Raw genomic sequence first — 17,786 nt, 5'->3', positions numbered from 1 at the left:
AAGTGTCAGGTGCTGCACTTTGGTCACAACAGCCCCATGCAGTGCTACCGGCGGGGATCAGAGTGGTTGGAGAACAGCCAGGCAGAGAGGGACCTGGGGGTAGTGGCTGACAGCAGCTGAACAGGAGCCAGCAGTGTGCCCAGGCATCCTGGCCTGCCGCAGAAATCATGTGGCCAGCAGAAGCAGGGAAGTCCTTCTGCCCTGTGCTCAGCACTGGTTAGGCCACACCTTGAGAACTGTGTCCAGTTCTGGGCCACTCAATTCAAGAAAGATGTTGAGATGCTAGAGAAGGGCAACAAAGCTGGAGAGGGGTCTGAAGCACAGCCCTGTGAGGAGAGGCTGAGGGAGCTGGAGTTGCTTAGACTGGAGAAGAGGAGGCTCAGGGGAGACCTTATTGCTCTCTACAACTCCCTGAAGGGAGGTTGTAGCGAGGTGGGCGTTGGTCTCTTCTCCCAGGCACCCAGCACCAGAACAAGAGGACACAGTCTCAATCTGTGCCAGGGGAAGTTTAGACTTGAAGTGAGGAGAAAGTTCTTCCCAGAAAGAGTTGTTGGCCATTGGAATGTGCTGCCCAGGGAGGTGGTGGAGTCACCATCCCTGGAGGTGTTGAAGAGGGCATGGCATTTGGTGCCATGGTTTGTAGTCATGATGTGTTGGGTGACAGGTTGGACTTGCTGACCTCTGAGGTTGTGGTAGGTTGAGAAACCAATTCTCCCACCATGGGCAAAAATGAAGACTCAGACAAACGGATTGCAAAAAAAATGGTGGAAAGTTTAAATGGAGAAAAAAACAATGAAGGTTTTACAGAGAACCACAAGCACCGTGACAAAACGAGAGAGATCCCCAAAATATACCCAAGAGCATCTCACCCCCACCCGGGGGTACACCCAACCCCCCTCAAGGCTCTTTCTCCCCGCCTCCCCCACAACCCAGTCTTGGGCCTAGCCAGGCCCAAGCGATGTGGCTCACCCCATTACTCAGGCAGTGGTGAGGGAAGAAAGAGGAAGAGAGGACCTTCTGCTGATATTTTGTAGGGGAACAGGGCATTATGGAAAGAAATACCTGGCTTCCTGTGCCCACCCACTGGGTTGGACCCCCTGGGGCATGCCTGAACTGCCACAGAGGTCCTTTCCAACCTTATTGATTCTATGATTCTCTGGCCTTCTTGGCCACCTGGGCACACTGCTGGCTCATGTTCAGCCTAGGGGCAACCAGTACCTGCAGGTCTCTTTGTTCCTGGCTGCTCTTCAGGCACTCTGTCCTTAGCCTGTTGCTCCATGGGTTTATTGTGGCCAATGTGTAGTCCTTGTCATGTGGTTTTAACAAAACTTCATTTCTGCCCAGAAATTTCATTTCTCACATCAGTCTCACCTCCACTTGACATCAAGGTAATAGACAGCTGTGCACAGTCATTCTGAAAAGTCTTTTATCCAGGGAGTAAATGGTGTTCTGGAAGGAACCCAGGTCTCAGACATGGGGACTGGGAACATGCTGCAATTGCACATGCAGTGTGTTTAGTTGTTGTCTGGTTGTTCCAGAATTTGGACTGAAAAGCACAAAGAATCACAAAATTATTTTCAGAAAGTGTGGCTTTACTTTCTTGCTGTTCTGTTTGTCCAGCAGAAATTCCATTTAACCACTGAAAAAGAATAAAAAAAGAGAGATGCTTTTCTTACTTGCTAGCATAAGTACAGCAAATTTAGGTGGCTTCAGGTATGAGCCAGTTGTCCTGGGTTGAGGCAGATCCTCTCTTGCCTCCCACCGAGGCAGAAAAAAAAAGAAACTCAGATTTGGTGATGATGGAGATTGGAATCAATACGGCTGACCAATATGATCGAGTATCGATCCTTTATTGTTCCAGTATTGCCGGCCTAGGGTGCAGGCCTATGGTGTGAGTATAGCACAGTAAAGTAAAGCATGGAAGAAGAAGGGATAGGAAAGGCAGAAGTGCCTAGCAAGGGAACTGCTACAACTTATATAAACTTGGAGTGCCTTGTTGGCATGGACTCATTGGTCCCCTATGAGTGATCACACATCACACTATTATAGATTATTGGTCCAACTACTGCTGACACACGAGGTTTGTTGGTGCAGGTGCATGTCCTGCTGTCCCAAGATAACTTGCTGTGTTTATAGCTACCAGTGCCTTGTTTTAGTGACATGCTGCAGCCACAGCACTGTTTGGTACACTGCTAGCTGGCTCTGCACTTACGCTGAGCATGGCCTAGCACCATGTCAGGCTCTAGGCCTGCACTGCCAGACTGCTCACACCGCTCGTCGCTGGCATTGCCACACTCAGACAAATGGATTGCAGAAGTGATGGAAAGTTTAAATGGAAAAGCAGTGAAGTGTTTCACAGAGAGCTACAAGCATAGTGACAAAAAGGATCCCAAAGCATACAGAGTCCCTCACAGCATACCCAGAAGCATCCCAGCTCTCCCCTTCTCTCTACCTGAGGGTACACCCAAAATCCCCAGGGCTCGCTCTTCTTCCCCTCCACTGGTAGGCTAATCTCAGCTGGCCAGATCTGAGATTGCTCTTCCCCCTTCTCCTCCTGGCATTAGGCCAAGCCAGGCCCAAGAGGCCTTGAGATAACTCCCCTTCCATTACCTGACAGGGAGCATCTCCCATGGGAGCAGCGAGGGAAGAAAGGAAGTGAGAGACTTTGCAGATGGATTTATAGGGAGCAGGACATGGGGATGAAATAGGCAGCTTCCTGTGTCCACCCACTGGGCCGGACTCTCATGACACTAGAGGTGTATCTTGTGTGGCAGCAGCAGGAGGCACTCAGCCTGAACTGCCACAGTCAATATTCATCATTCTGATTTTAAAAGAAAATCAAAATACTTTTCAGTTATGTTTATAGTAGGATTTTGAGTGATATCTGGGCACTTAGAGTTCAATGTTGGGTAAAACCAATAACATTTCATTTCACCTATGGATCTCATTCACATCTGTTTATATGAACACACACATAGTACTAAGGTCCTGTTCTGTTGGAGAAATAAGATATGGTTGGCACTATAACAAAAATGTTGTCACTTAATTGTTTTTAATAAAAACTAAAGGCCATCATGAAACTGAAATATCCCAAGAAACCACAAATCAGTGTGATTATGCTAACTACATCCAGTAATGGCAATATCCAGCTGAGATAAATTTCACATTTATGACAAGGTTTTGACATGTTTTCAAGAGTTTGTTTCTGACTTAATGCAAATCATGACAGCAAGGTAGTATACAAACATTTTGAGTTTTTATTTCTCAAATGTTTTCTGACTCTTGTTGAAAAACACAATTTATAACATAAATAAATGTAGGTATGAGAATTCATTATGAATTGCACATTTACAATTATGCCTGACAGTTTGTGATACTGATTCTATTTTCCATGCTGTTTCTTTGAGTAGATCAATAGATTCTGCAACTAAAAGCTTGTAAAGAAGAGTCCAATTTTCATCTTTTGATTCAGGCTTCAAATAAGAAAGAAAAATGGATGTCTGGGTTGTTTTCTGCTACTGTGAATTTGTTTCAGAGAAAGTACAATGTAGTCTTGCTGGAGTAATGCACTTCATTTTATATAAGTAAAAAGAATTGTATTATGTATGTTTCTATAGTTCATCTAGGATAACTTTTCTTCCATCTAACAAATTCCATTTGGATTTGTTGGTTTGTTTTCTCTGTGAGCCAGAAACTGTTTAAACATGTGGTTTTTTCCTGGGTTTTATCCTTTGCTTTTAGCTCTTTTGCCTTAAATCTACTCCAAAAATTTCTTATTATTCCTTGGTATTCTTGTAGTCTTTGACCATTCATTCATTTATTCTCCAGCTGTAAGTTCATGGGAAGAAGAGGAGAACACTGACAACTCAAAGTTGGAAATATTTTTTGATTTTAGTTCAGTTCTCCTGAAACACCTGCATGTCATCAAGTCCCCTTTAAGTACTGATGGCTGCAATAAGGTCTTCCTACAGCCGCTTTTTCTGTAGTCTGAAGCTCGACCTTCCCAGACTTTCTCCATAGGAAAGATGTTTCTTGAATCATTTTTGCAGCCCTCTGAACCTGTTCCAAAAAGTCCACATCTTTTTTGTGCTGATAATCCCAGAGCTCAGTACAGTACTCCAGGGGGGCACAGTACTCCAAGTGGAGTAGAGGAGCAGAATTACCTCAATGGACCTGTTGCCACATACCTTTTGATGCAGCCCAGGATACAGTTATGTCCATCTCTCATCCACCAATACCCCCAAAATCCTTCACCATGGGGTTGCTCTCGGTAACATCATTCCCCAGCCTCTATTGATACTGGAGATTGTCTTGACCCAGACACAGAACCTTGCATTTGGCCTTATAGAATCTCATGAGTTTCACATAGGCCCATTTCTTGAGCTTCTCTAGGTCCTTCTGGACAGAATCCCATTCTTATGGAACGTCAGCTGCACCACTCAGCTTGATGTCACCTGGGAACCTGCTGAGGGTATGGTCAGTCCCATAGTTTAGGTCATTTGTGAAGATACTGAATAGCACTGGTTCCAAAATGGATCTTTTACATTTATGGAGAAAAAAATTGAACTTTTTAGGAAAAAAGATAATAAACAGAACTTGTAAAAACTGGAGTAACAGTACATCATAGACCTAAGTTAATCTGACACCCTTTTCAATTTATTCCTTAAATTCAAGGAAGGAAGACTCAACAACTTTGGGCTGCATCCAAAGCAGCATTGCCAGCAGATCCAGAGAGGTGATTCTGCAACTTTGCTCTGGTGAGACCTCACCTGGAATACTGTGTGCAGGTCTGGAGCCCTCAATATAAGAAAGACAGGGACCTAATGGAGAGGGTCGAGAGGAGGGCCACAAAAATGATCCAGGATGGGGCACCTCTGCTATGAGGAAAGTTGAGGGAACTGGGTGTGTTCATCCTGGAGAAGAGGAGGCTCTGGGGAGACCTAATAGCAACCTTCTAGTAACTGGAGGGGGCTACAGGAAGGATGGAGAGAGACTGTTTGCAAGGGCCTGCGGTGACAGGACAAGGGCAAATGGCTTCAGACTGGAGAAGGGCAGATTTAAATTGGATGTTAGGAACAGGTTCTTTACTATAAGGGTAGTGGAACACTGGAACAGGTTGCCCAGGGAAGTGGTTGAGGCCCCATCCCTAGAGATACTCAAGGTGAGGCTTGACGAGGCCCTGGACAACCTGATGTGGTTGGGAACATCACTTCTGGCTGTGGGGAGGTCAGACTAGATGACCTTTGGAGGCCCCTTCTGGCCTGGACCATTTTATGATTCAATGCTGTAATATTCCACAGGAATTTGTTTCATTTAGTAATTGCATAATGTAACAGTTCTGAATTGCTCATTGAGAAACAGAAAATGAATGTGTTGTTTACCACTGAATAAGGCTGTCTACCTTGAACTGCCAGATTCAAATTTTTCAGGCAGCATTATGTCATATAGCAAAAGCCAACACTGAACTGCATCGACTTTGAAAGTAAAGATAAATGCCATACAATAACTGTATTTCATGCTTATAATTGTTACAGAAAGCATTCCTCATTGTAACAGTCTTGAAATTATTAATTTTATAAGCATAGATTGATGCTTAATTTCCCATGGTGACCCTGTTAAATATTTTTAGGAATATTCTTTATTAAATTAAAATTGTTGTGCATGAAATTCAGATGCTGTTTTGAGGTGGTTTGGCCCTGTCTAGGGCCTCACCAATACCCACCAAAGCCACTCTATCACTCCCCTTCTTACATGGACAAGGGGAGAGTGGACAATGTAACAAAAGCCAGTTCTAAGATAGTGTGATAGGTTGAAACTACCCCCCAACATAAAATTGCCAGACCAGCTCAGTGGAAAGCAACTGAAGCTGTATTTACAAGCAAAACTGCAATCTAAAATATGGAATGCAATGAGTATGTATAAAATACATAATATTTCCATACATTTACAATTTATAAACAACACAAGGACCCCCTTGGACAAAACCAGGGGGCTACTAATAGCTTCCCCCTCCCTGTTCCCTTCCCCCACCCTATACAAGGTAAAAGAGAGAGAGAAGAGCAGAGAGTAATTTGCTAGTACTTAGCCACGACACAGAACACAGTCAAGGTCAGCAACAGCTAAGCAAAAGCATCAGCCAGTATCTGCTAGTGCAAAGAAACCAAAAAGAGAGAGTTTGTTTATTCAACTAGTTTTATGCTAGATACCGGACCCATGGAATTATTTAGACCTTATCATTATTTTCCCTTTTATATCCAGTGGTACTTTATTTACATTCTGTCACTTTCCTACTCGATCTGTGGAAAATTTTCCTAGGCACAGCCTAAAACTACCACAGATAGAAGCAATTTAATCATAATGATAAACAAAGTGCCTAGGAAGTGAAAGGAGAGAAATCTTGATCTCTGCTTCCCATCAGCAGATGGTGGTCAGTCTCAGGAGGACAGATGCCATTGATGAATCTCCCCCCATTTCCTTCTTTCACTTCATTCTTATATTGGAGCTGACGTCATATGGCATGGGATACTCCTTTGGCCAGTTTGGGTCACTGGCTCAGCCGTGTCCCCTCAGCATACTCTCAGGGCAGGGAAATGTTGGAAAAGCACAGCCTGGGTGCTCAGCTCAGTAGTAGCCAAAACACTGCTGTATTATCAACATTCAGTACAGCACTGCAGAATGCAGCACTAGAAAGATGCTTTAGGAGAATCATCTCCAGCTCAGTCCAAACACAACACACTGTTTCAGAAATGTGAGTTGTTACATGTTTTCTTTTTCTGCACTGAATTTTTACTGACAAGGGAGCTTTCTTTTTCTTGAATCAAGCTCTCAGCATGAAGTGACAAACCTGTAGCTAACTATGTTTATCCACACCGTTTACAAAGGTAGGTAGTTTGCAGGTAAGCTACCTGCCCATTCCAATTGTCCAGGGTTGACCATTAATCTCACAAAGGGAGTGAATCCCACAAAGGGAGTGAATACAAAGGGAGTGAATACACCAGGAGTGAATCCCAAAAAGGGAGTGAATGTAGCTGTGTTACATAAACTATGCAGTGGCCCAGGGCAGTCTACAAGGCAGAATTATGTGCACCTGTGATAAAAGGCAGGAGAAATCCAAATTGCTGGATAATGGATCCCACATACAAAAACCAGTATTGTTGAGACTTACACAGTAATACTCCATTCTCTGTGTTTCTTTGATCCTCGGCATGTTTGGGCTACTATGGCAACACTGGGAACCAGAAGGCGAAAGGGTTAGTAAATGTCAGAAAAGTTCCAGTTGTAAAGGATGCAAAATTTCTGTGGTAAGATCTAGCTAGGGCTTGCTTCTCACTATATATTTCCTTTAGTAGGGATGAATGTTTTAGTTTGACTCAATGATGCCTTGCAGCTCTGATTTCTCTAGCAGCAGTCATAAAGATTTCAAGATACAGAAGTGGTGCTCCCAGCATGGCCCATTGGTCAAACTGTAGTACAACCACCCTGAAAAGACATTGTACGATGCTTTCGGTGACTGCTCATTTCTGATCACACATTCAGTCATAGGGCAGCAAGCAGTTTTTCTGATTGAATGAGCTTGTGAATTTGAAAGTTATCAGGGACTGAACACAAGAACCTTATGAGATTCAGCAGAATTATTATTATGATACAGAAATGTTAGTGCTTGTAGTGGACATTGAGTGGTTGAAAAGTGGGCTAATAAGAACCATTAGTGCTCTAAAAAGACCTTTCTTCCTTGTTTTGTACAGACAGAAGTCACCTGATATGTATGTCTCAGAGTGATTAAAAATGTCTTGTGGGAGATGGTTTAGCACTTTCATTTCCTGTACTCTGAATAACAGGGCAAAAAAAACATAACCCTTGTTTTTCAATCCAAGATCAAGGACACAGGGAAAGGCCAAAAAAAAAAATAAATCATGTACCTCATGAATATTTTTTTTATTAATGTCCAGTTCTTTGATTTATATGCAACTCTTCTGTTTTATGACAAATACATGTGGTACTAGGTTCATTCCTCTCCCACTCACTCTTTGTGGTTTTAAAGTACTAACATAATAATATAAACCCAAATTATTTTAATAGTATAAAATAATTAAGAATTATTTTGCTCACAGAAGTGCAAAATAAATCTGACTTCTGAATACTAAAAGTTTTACGTGAGTTTTCTACAGTGAGGTTTTGTTCCTAGATATGATATAGCAACAGACTTAAGAGGTTGAAAACCAACTCTGTAATATACAGTGTGTGTTCGTCTTATTTATGGTGGTATGAGTGAAAATCTATATTGGAAAGTGTATTCAGGAGGTCTAGCTTATACAAAGGTAGCTTTGGGTTGCTGTTTCTGTTAATTTTCTTGACTGTGTATGATTTCGTAATCTACAAGCACACAGCAGAATCACAGGGGATCAGGCCCAGCCAGCATGGGTTTAGGAAGGGCAGGTCCTGCCTGACCAACCTCATCTCCTTCTATGATCAGGTGACTGCCTGGTGGATGTGGGGCAGGCTGTGGATGTAGTCTACCTGGACCTCAGCAAGGCCTTTGACACCGTCCCCCATGGCAGACTCCTGGCCAAGCTGTCAGCCCATGGCTTGGATGGGAGCACACTGCGATGGCTTAGGAACTGGCTGGAGGGCCGAGCCCAGAGAGTGGTGGTGAATGGTGCCACATCCAGCTGGCAGCCAGGCACTAGTGGTGTGCCCCAAGGATCAGTGCTGGGCCCTGTGCTCTTTAACATCTTTATTGATGATCTGGATGAGGGGGTTGAGTCCATCATCAGTAAATTTGCTGACGACACCAAGCTGGGGGCAGGAGTTGATCTGCTGGAGGGTAGAGAGGCTCTGCAGAGGGACCTCGACAAGCTGGACAGATGGGCAGAGTCCAACGGCATGAGATTGAACACATCCAAGTGCCGGGTTCTGCACATTGGCCACAATAACCCCATGCAGTGCTACAGACTGGGGTCAGAGTTGCTGGAACGCAGCCAGGCAGAGAGGGACCTAGGGGTACTGGTTGATGGTAGGCAGAACATGAGCCAGTAGTGTGCCCAGGCAGCCAGGAGGGCCAATGGCATCCTGGCCTGCATCAGGAACAGTGTGGCCAGCAGGAGCAGGGAGGTCATTCTGCCCCTGTACACTGCACTGGTTAGGCTGCACCTCGAGTACTGTGTCCAGTTTTGGGCCCCTCAGTTTAGGAAGGATGTTGACTTGATGGAAGGTGTCCAGAGAAGGGCAACAAAATTGGTGAGGGGTTTGGAACACAAGCCCTATGAGGAGAGGCTGAGGGAACTGCGTCTGGTTAGCCTGGGGAAAAGGAGACTCAGGGGTGACCTTATTGCTCTCCACAATTTCTTTAAAGGGAGGTTGTAGACAGGCAGATGTTGTTCTCTTCTCCCAGGCAACCAGCAACAGAACAAGAGGACACAGTCTCAAGCTGCGCCAGGGAAGGTTTAGGCTGGAGGTTAGGAGGAAGTTCTACACAGAGAGAGTGACTGCCCATTGGAAGGGGCTGCCTGAGGAGATGGTGGAGTCACCATCACTGGTGGTGTTCAGGAGGAGACTTGATAGGGTACGTGGTTGCATGGTTTAGTTGATTAGGTGGTGTTGGATGGTAAGTTGGACACGATGATCTTGAAGGTCTCTTCCAACCTGGTCTCTTCTATTCTATTCTATTCTATTCTATTCTATTCTATTCTATTCTATTCTACCACTCACCCCTCATTATTAAAGAGCTCTCTGGTTAATGCTCTCTGACCTTGTCTGTGTCAAATATTGAAACAAATGTACATTATCAATAATCATTGCCTTTGCATTTCACTTTGCCAAATCTCACTCTGGTCTTCAAAGAAAATAATTTTAACTTTAGAAATGCTAAGGGAAAAAAAACAATCTGTTCTTTCTTTGGCCTCCACAAATAAAAGCATAGCATTTGTCTTTTCATAGGAAACATTAAATTTGTCTGATCTGAGTGATAAAACCCAGAAATTATCTATTACTCTGTCATTTTTTTGCAAACTTGTGAACTTGTCATAAAAAAAAAGAAACATAAATCACAGGGGCTATTATTGTCTTTGTCTTGATCTTTTTGATGGATCAGCATAATATTTGGTGTGCTCTAATAGGTCAGGAAGGTCATCACTATAGGAGAATGACCTTGTCTGCTTACTGTGCTAAATAACAGTCTCCCACACAAATCCAGATAAAGACTTTGCACAGGAGATTAAGCTACTGGCAAAAGAGAAGAGTCCTGTGGATCTACTGAGTTGTTGCTAACAGACTTCTCTGACATTTAACAGTCCCCCCAAGGTGGGGTTTGAGGCCATATAGCTTGTGGGGAGCACTCAATCATAATTCTGGAAGTATTCAGTGTGAATTTACACATTCTTAATTACAAAGCTGACATGAAAACACAAACATTTAAACACCCCACAACCATACTGCCTGTAGTTCTGATCAACACTGTTTGGAGAATGCAAGGATAATGATGAATGAATTTAAAAATTTTGCTGCAGACGGCAGCAGATATGACAGTGAAGGAAGTAGCTATTGCTAAAAGAATTGTCTGTGTAGCCTGCACCAATATTTTCTTTCTCCTTCAAATAAGAAGAAAAGAAAAGATGTATCCAGGAAAAGTTAGCAACCGTTTTGGGCATTGCAATGAGCCATTACATAAATAACTGACTAATGCAGGTAAATCCATGGAAAAACACTGAAATTTACAAAGAAAAAGATAACTTCCCTGTCTTTAGTGGGTATACTGTTATTCTTGTGGGGTAAAATCTCCCACAGCATCTCTGAACGAGAGACTCATCACCATAGAGAGCTTAGAGGAAAGGGCAGGATCCCTTTATTATGGGAACACAGCTTATTTATTCTTTCTACCACAGTACAAAGCAAGCCTGATTCTAGCAGTACTTTTCCATTCTAGCAAAACAACATTTATCTAAACTGCCATTGAGCATTTCAAAACTACTCTCACCACTGAGGTCTACAAGAGGTGTTTTGTTATCTTGTCCACTTTCTATCATAGCGCCTCCCAAAGTTTTGTTTCAATTAGCAAGTCTGTTTCTTTCTCAGAACACCGTGCTCCATACTCAAAAGTCATTAACTTGTTTTCTTTAGTCCCCACACTAAGGTAATACTTATTACTAAATCAAAATGTGTTTCCAGTATTAATGATCAGCAAAAAGTCCAACCCAAAACCCTCAAGTCCCTGAATTTCCAGCAGCATTTTGTGTAGGCAGAAAGAATCTGGTACATGGCTCAATTCTCTTCCTCTCAAAATGATAAAGTTTTCAACCTAAATGCATAAAAACAGTGCAGAATTAGAAAAAAGACAGATGGAGAAATGGTGGAATATTTATGAAGACAACTATAAAGGAAAGCTGGTTATTTTGGAGAAAAAGGAAAGGAACAAAATACAGAATTAAAATTCTGGCACATTGTAACTAACTGGTCTGACCAGATGTCTTTAATTCTGTCTCTCTTTCCCCACCTCCCCCCAGTAGATCGGCCTTTATTCCCTTGCATTTGTTCTGTGTATTTTGAAGAACATCATCATACCCCAGGCTCTTTTCTCCTTTTCTTTGCATTTGATTACCACTCTCTTCATTCTTTATGCATGTCTAAGAAAAATCTCTCTCACGTGGAGATGATAAACATCGGATGGAAAAGTAGGAAACTATTTTGGCCTGGTCTTTCAGATCATACTGATCTCACTGCAGCCTGACTGAATAGGTGTTAATTAGCTTTGTAAGTATTGAAATGTTTATTTGTGTGTAATTGAATACCGTTTCAACTGATTTAAAAAAAACCAACCACCACCAAACAACCACAAAACCACAAAAATCTCCCCCAAACGTACCAAACAAACCAACCCCCCCTCCAAGAAACACCTCTGATCATCAATGTAGTGAATGCTCTTTTTAGAGTTTGCTGCAAATTCAAAGGAATTTGAAAGGAAAAATCAACATTGTTGATTTAGAAAATCAACATTGTTGATTTTTCTATAATTTACAGTGTCCAGAGTGTGTCTGCACTACTAAATTGAAAAACCACACCAAAGCACCTGAAAATATTTTTAGATACACAACACTGTCACCACAAGGAAATGATAAATGGAAAAAGAGTACTTAGCTCTAAATATTAAAATATACAGCAACACATTTCTACAAATGACCAAACAGTGCATGATATTTATATGCTTCCTTCATCTAAGCAGAAGCAGTCTGTATATCTAGTCTGTGTGCCTGTAGTTATTTCAGCATTGTTTGATGGAGGAATCTGAAAATATCCAACTGCACATTGAAATGGATTCTAAATATACAAAAGTAGTTCTTCAGGCATAATTGCATAGAAACAATCAAAAAGAACTACCATTACCACTTACTCAAGGATCCAGTACCACTAGGATAAAAAGAAACTGTCTTTAGGCTCGAGGTGAGGAGAAAGTTCTTCATAAAGAGAGTTGTTAGCTGTTGGAATGTGCTGCCCAGGGAGGTGGTGGAGTCACCATCCCTGGGGGTGTTCAAGAGGGGATTGGACATGGCACTTTGTGCCGTGGTTTAGTACTTATGAGGTGTTGGGCAACAGGTTGGCCTTGATGATCTTTGAGATCTTTTCCAACCTTATTGATTCTATGATTATTTAACATGTCCATGTTTAAAGAGTTTAAAGTGCTGGGTGATAGGTTGGACTTGATGATTGCAAAGGTCTTTTCCAACATGGTTAATTCTATTCTATTCCATTCCATTCCATTCCATTCCATTCCATTCCATTCCATTCCATTCCCACCAGAACAAGGGGACACAGTCTCAAGCTGTGCCAGGGGAGGTTTAGACTCGAGGTGAGGAAAAAGTTCTTCACTGAGCGAGTCATTCGTCATTGGAATGGGCTGCCCGGTGGAGTCACCATCCCTGGAGGTGTTCAGGGGGAGATTGGACGTGGCACTTGGTGCCATGGTCTAGTTGTGAGGTCTGTTGGAACAGGTTGGACTTGATGATCCTTGGGGTCTCTTCCAACCTTAGTTACTGTGATACTGTGATACTGTAATGCAATGACAAATTTCTTGAAGATTTCTGAGCTGTCAGGATTTTACACTAAGTTTTAAGCCATGGAAATTAGAACACATGGAATATATTCAATATATTCAAGGACTAACTAAAATAAATTTCCATTCCTTGATACAGAACAATACTGAAAAATTATTTATAACACATGCACACACACATCACACCCATGTAAATCCAGTGCAGTGGATTATCTGGCTTTTCATATTAAAGTTCAAATTAGTCAATTTTCTTGACTTTCATTACAGTAATTTCCTATTTGCTCTAATAAAATAAGTAGATTTTATTTTTTTTAAACTTATTTTGAAACAGTTAGCTGGCGGGTCATGTGATTGGGAAAATGAGCCAAAGTTTTCCTCACATTATTAGTCTGTAGTTTTCTATCTTGCCAGATACTTTTTGTCACAGCAGCTTTGGCTTTATTACTGCAGTGCTGTCTGTGGAAACACCAGACTTTCAACTACAGTTTAAGCAATCAAATTTTAAGATTATTTTTTTCAATGGCTTTGTTTAGAGAGGGTACTTTTTAAAATGGCTGTATACCTTCCATTGTTTCCATGGCTACCCATGGTTTAACAACCTCATTCACTTCCTCAAGCTTTTAGTTATAAAGACTGAAAATCAGAATCTGAAAACCAAAATCAGAATTCCGTAAGAAAAATAGTAAGAAAAATTGCTAAAGAGAATGCAGAAATTATTTTTCCCTCCAAATAAAATTAATTAATTCAGAGCATTTCTAGTACTCTTTATATTTACTAAATCATAAACTATTCAATGATTTCAGCTGTGTAGCTATAGGAACTTTTATGTTTCTTTCTCCTTTTAGGGTTTTATCTATATTTAAAGTATAATTTCTCCAAGACAGGAATAGTGCTCATACCTAATTTTGCAGCAACACACTCAGCACACAGGAAAAACACACCAAAACCCAAACCAATGAGTATTAATAATTCAAAATGTTGAATATATATTTAAAATATTAAATAAAAATGTTTTGCTACAGGTATGTTTTGTTATTTCCTCCAGAGGCAGGACTGGGACTATCAATGATATTGAAATTGAAGAGAAGTAGAAGCATTTTTTTCATCTAAAATGATGCTCAAGTGCACAGAATTCCTGTACTCTTAAGTGCAGTGAATGTCACTACAAAACCCATTGGCTGTAGTGGGCTGATTGAATAAGCCATTGACCACTGGTCAGTAGGATAAATTTAGTTCTTTTTTATTGACATATGTGCTGCACCTCCAGAAAGAGCTTCCATACAAGAATATATTTTCTACGGACAATTTCCTCCAGGAAAATGACATTCTCTCTCTTTACCACACATTTTTTACTTCTTGTGCAACCAGTAAATAAAAAAAAACCCTTGCTGTAATCCTTTGTGCTGCATTGAGGATGGATCTTCTGATTAAGAAAATGCAGTATCTGCAAGACCAAAGTTTGAAGCCGATCAAAACCAAAGTCTGATCTTTATGGTTTCTAAGCTGTGATTCCTAGACATATACAGGAGACTGGTATCAGCCCTCAGTTTTTTCTTTTACATTACAAGAGCCCAGGGGAGGCAGGGAGGAGGAGGGGAGTGAGAGAAGATCTTTTCTACCATGTTAGTACAGCATTTGTAATGCACTTATTACACTTGACTAAGGTTAATGTATCACTGAAAGAATGTTCAGTCAAATCATCATTAAAGAGTTGTGCTGGGTTAACACAGCCTACTCTCCCATCCCACTCTCTACATACACAGAGGAGAGAAAGCAACACAATAAATACCTCTGGATTGAGATAAAGAGAATCCAGTGAGTGGACAAGATGCACAAATACCTTAGCCCACTTGCAGGAAAGTGCAGCAAAAGCAGAAGCAGCAGCAGAATCCAGACACATACCCCTCCCCATGACCTGCAGCCCAGCCAGTGGAAAAAGCCATCCCCCAAACCCAGAAACCAAAAGCAAAAACTGAAACAGGAAGTGTCTCATGTTACCATCTGAACTTGAAGCCTCATAATACTTTGCTCCAGCCAGCACTTTCATTTTGAAGCTGTCATGAAAACAGCCTGGTACTGAATATCCATCAGCAGATTCAACTCAACCCAATATATTCTCCAGCCCTTATTCTACATGACGCTTAGCAGTGATTAACATCAAGCAATATACCTCATACATCATTTGCTGACCATTCTCACTCAAAATGAGACCGTGTTGCAGTATACAGAAGAATTCTCACTGTAGGTACTCTGGAGCTCCACCCTGTGTCAGTACAGTCTGGATCAGTCCTTGACCAGTCCAAATGGTGGGGCTGTGGTTCCACCCCTGGGGCAGTCAGTTCCAGTGACTCCTTCCACTTCTCCAAGCAAAAGCAAACTGTGGCTTGCCTTCTGGTGCTCTGCTTCTAACATATCCAGCATTTGGCATCCCCCTGTTACACTAGAAATACAACTGGGTTCTACCCCTCATAGTTTGATGGCATCAGAGCACACTGTGTGCATGTATCTGCTAAAGCTTTACACTCTCATGACTTTAGCTTTCCAAGCCATTGGTTTTATACAGTCCAACAAACCCAGCTGTCCCTCTCCCCCATCTGGGTGGAGTCATGGTCCCTCTGATTCTGACCAGAATCACTTTCATCTTGTGAAGATGCTTTAGGAGTCCATTCAGGAGGATCAGAAGTGGTATCAGCTCTTCTGTTCTTTTTGAGTGATTTTCCACTGGAAACTGAGGATGTGTTCCTCTGGGGAGACTTTCCTTGTAATTCATGTACTTGGGCAACTAAGTCCGAAGGGCATATTCCATCCCACTTCCTCATGTCCCCTCCATGGTCACATAGGTAAAACCATGTGGTGCACTGTGGTGTGTACCTCCCAGATTCTCTCCCTTGGGCAGGGAAGTGCCACCTGCTTCTCATGGCTAAAACATGTGACCATAGAAGTGGGAAATAGAACAGGTTCTCTTGGATTCTCTCTGTGTTCTGGGACATTTCTTTCACAGCTGAAACACAGGCCTGTACAAAGGAAGAGAGACCTCCCTCTTACTGAGAGTCATTTTATGAACCATTTGTCCTTGAGCATCTTCCAAGCAAGAAGGCCTGGCTCTTTCTCTTGTTCCTGTGATAATCTTGGTTCCTCCTCATCCTTTGCCCAAGGAGCTGCTCTCCTTGTGTATTTCTTTTTCTGTACAGGGGCAGCTAATACTGGCACATGCTGTTTCTGTGCTGCAGCTGCCATGCCTGTTGGTCTGCCTGTAGGCCCAGAGACCTTCTTTTGCCCCTGAGCACTCTGAATAGTGATGAGAAGGGCTCAACAGGCATGGGCCCCCAACACATCACAGTGTCTCTCAGCAACTTCCAGGATGATAACAGACTTTTTCCAAACATTCAACATGCTTGTCAGGATTTTTCACTTCCTCAGGGGTTAAATTTGAAACCACTGAAAGTGACCACTATTCTATGGTACTTGGGAGAGCCACACATCTTGTCACTCAGAAGTATCCAGCCTTGGGGCACATCTCAAGGTTGTATTCTTGGGAGACACCTCTGTTGCTCTGAAAGAAATTTCACATGCCAGTAACCAGCACAGCAACAGCAAAACTCTGCACCATTCCCCTAAGGTAACGCTCAGCACCACGGCAAGCTCCTACAGGACCTTAGCACATTGGCTCTAGCCACCCACAGAAAGCAAATACATCAACACAGCAAACACACCGTAGGGTAAAAAACAGTTTACATAAACGTCTCTTAACAAGCCTCAAGCCTTAATTGAATCCTCGTGTTGTCTTGCTTCTTGGTGTTTCAACCCTCTCATCTCCTGCCAAAACTGACTTAGTTATGGCAGCTGCTTCTTTTGAGCCGTACACTGGGATGCCAAATATGGACTGTGTTGTGTTAACACAGCCTACTCTTCCACCCCACTCTCTACACACTGATGTGAGAGAAAGCAACACACACACAAAAACCCCTCTGGGTTGAGATAAGGAGAGTTCAATGAGATGACAAGACGTGCAATTTACCCTAGCCCACTTGCAGAAAACACAGCAAAATGCAGAAGCAGCAGCAGAAGCCAGCAACCTACCTCACCCCTGCAACTTGCAGCCAACATTCTAAACCCAGAAACCAAAAGCACTAACTAGAACAGAAAGCCTCCCATGTTACAGTCTGAACTTCAAGCCCCATAATACTTTTCTCCAGCAAGCACTTTCATGCAGTCAACATGACTGCAGCATGAAATTGAATATCATCAGCAGATACAGCTCATCCCATGACAAGAGTACATTTACAATGTGTTAACAGCATGACTAGATATTTTAAGCACACATCAATGGTAATTGAAGCCCAGTCAAAGTAGCAGAAATTATATTGGTGGTGGTTTGCCTTGGTCATAATATCTTCCTGTCATTTTTCATCAGTGAAAGGTAAGTGGATTGGAAATGTTTTAATATGAAATATCCATCTTCTGTACTGTTGAAAAGCAAACAGATCCTGGTTTTCATGACCAGAAACCCAAAATAAAGTCAAACAATGTCAAACCAGATTTGACTCACCTAATCTTTCCACAACTAAACAACTTATGAACTCAAACATTCTCAGTGGACTATGTATATTTATGTTGATTATGCTGAAGGATGTCTGTTGTACACACATTTCCCTTCTTCCTGTTCTCCAGGTTTTTTTATATCTGAAATGCTTGTATTTGTAGTATAACAGTAAATAGGCAGAGGAAAACCTGGTAGTGATTT

Source organism: Dryobates pubescens, chromosome 9 (assembly GCF_014839835.1).
Source record: "Dryobates pubescens isolate bDryPub1 chromosome 9, bDryPub1.pri, whole genome shotgun sequence".
Taxonomy (NCBI): domain Eukaryota; kingdom Metazoa; phylum Chordata; class Aves; order Piciformes; family Picidae; genus Dryobates; species Dryobates pubescens.
Note: the sequence above shows the minus strand (reverse complement) of the source record.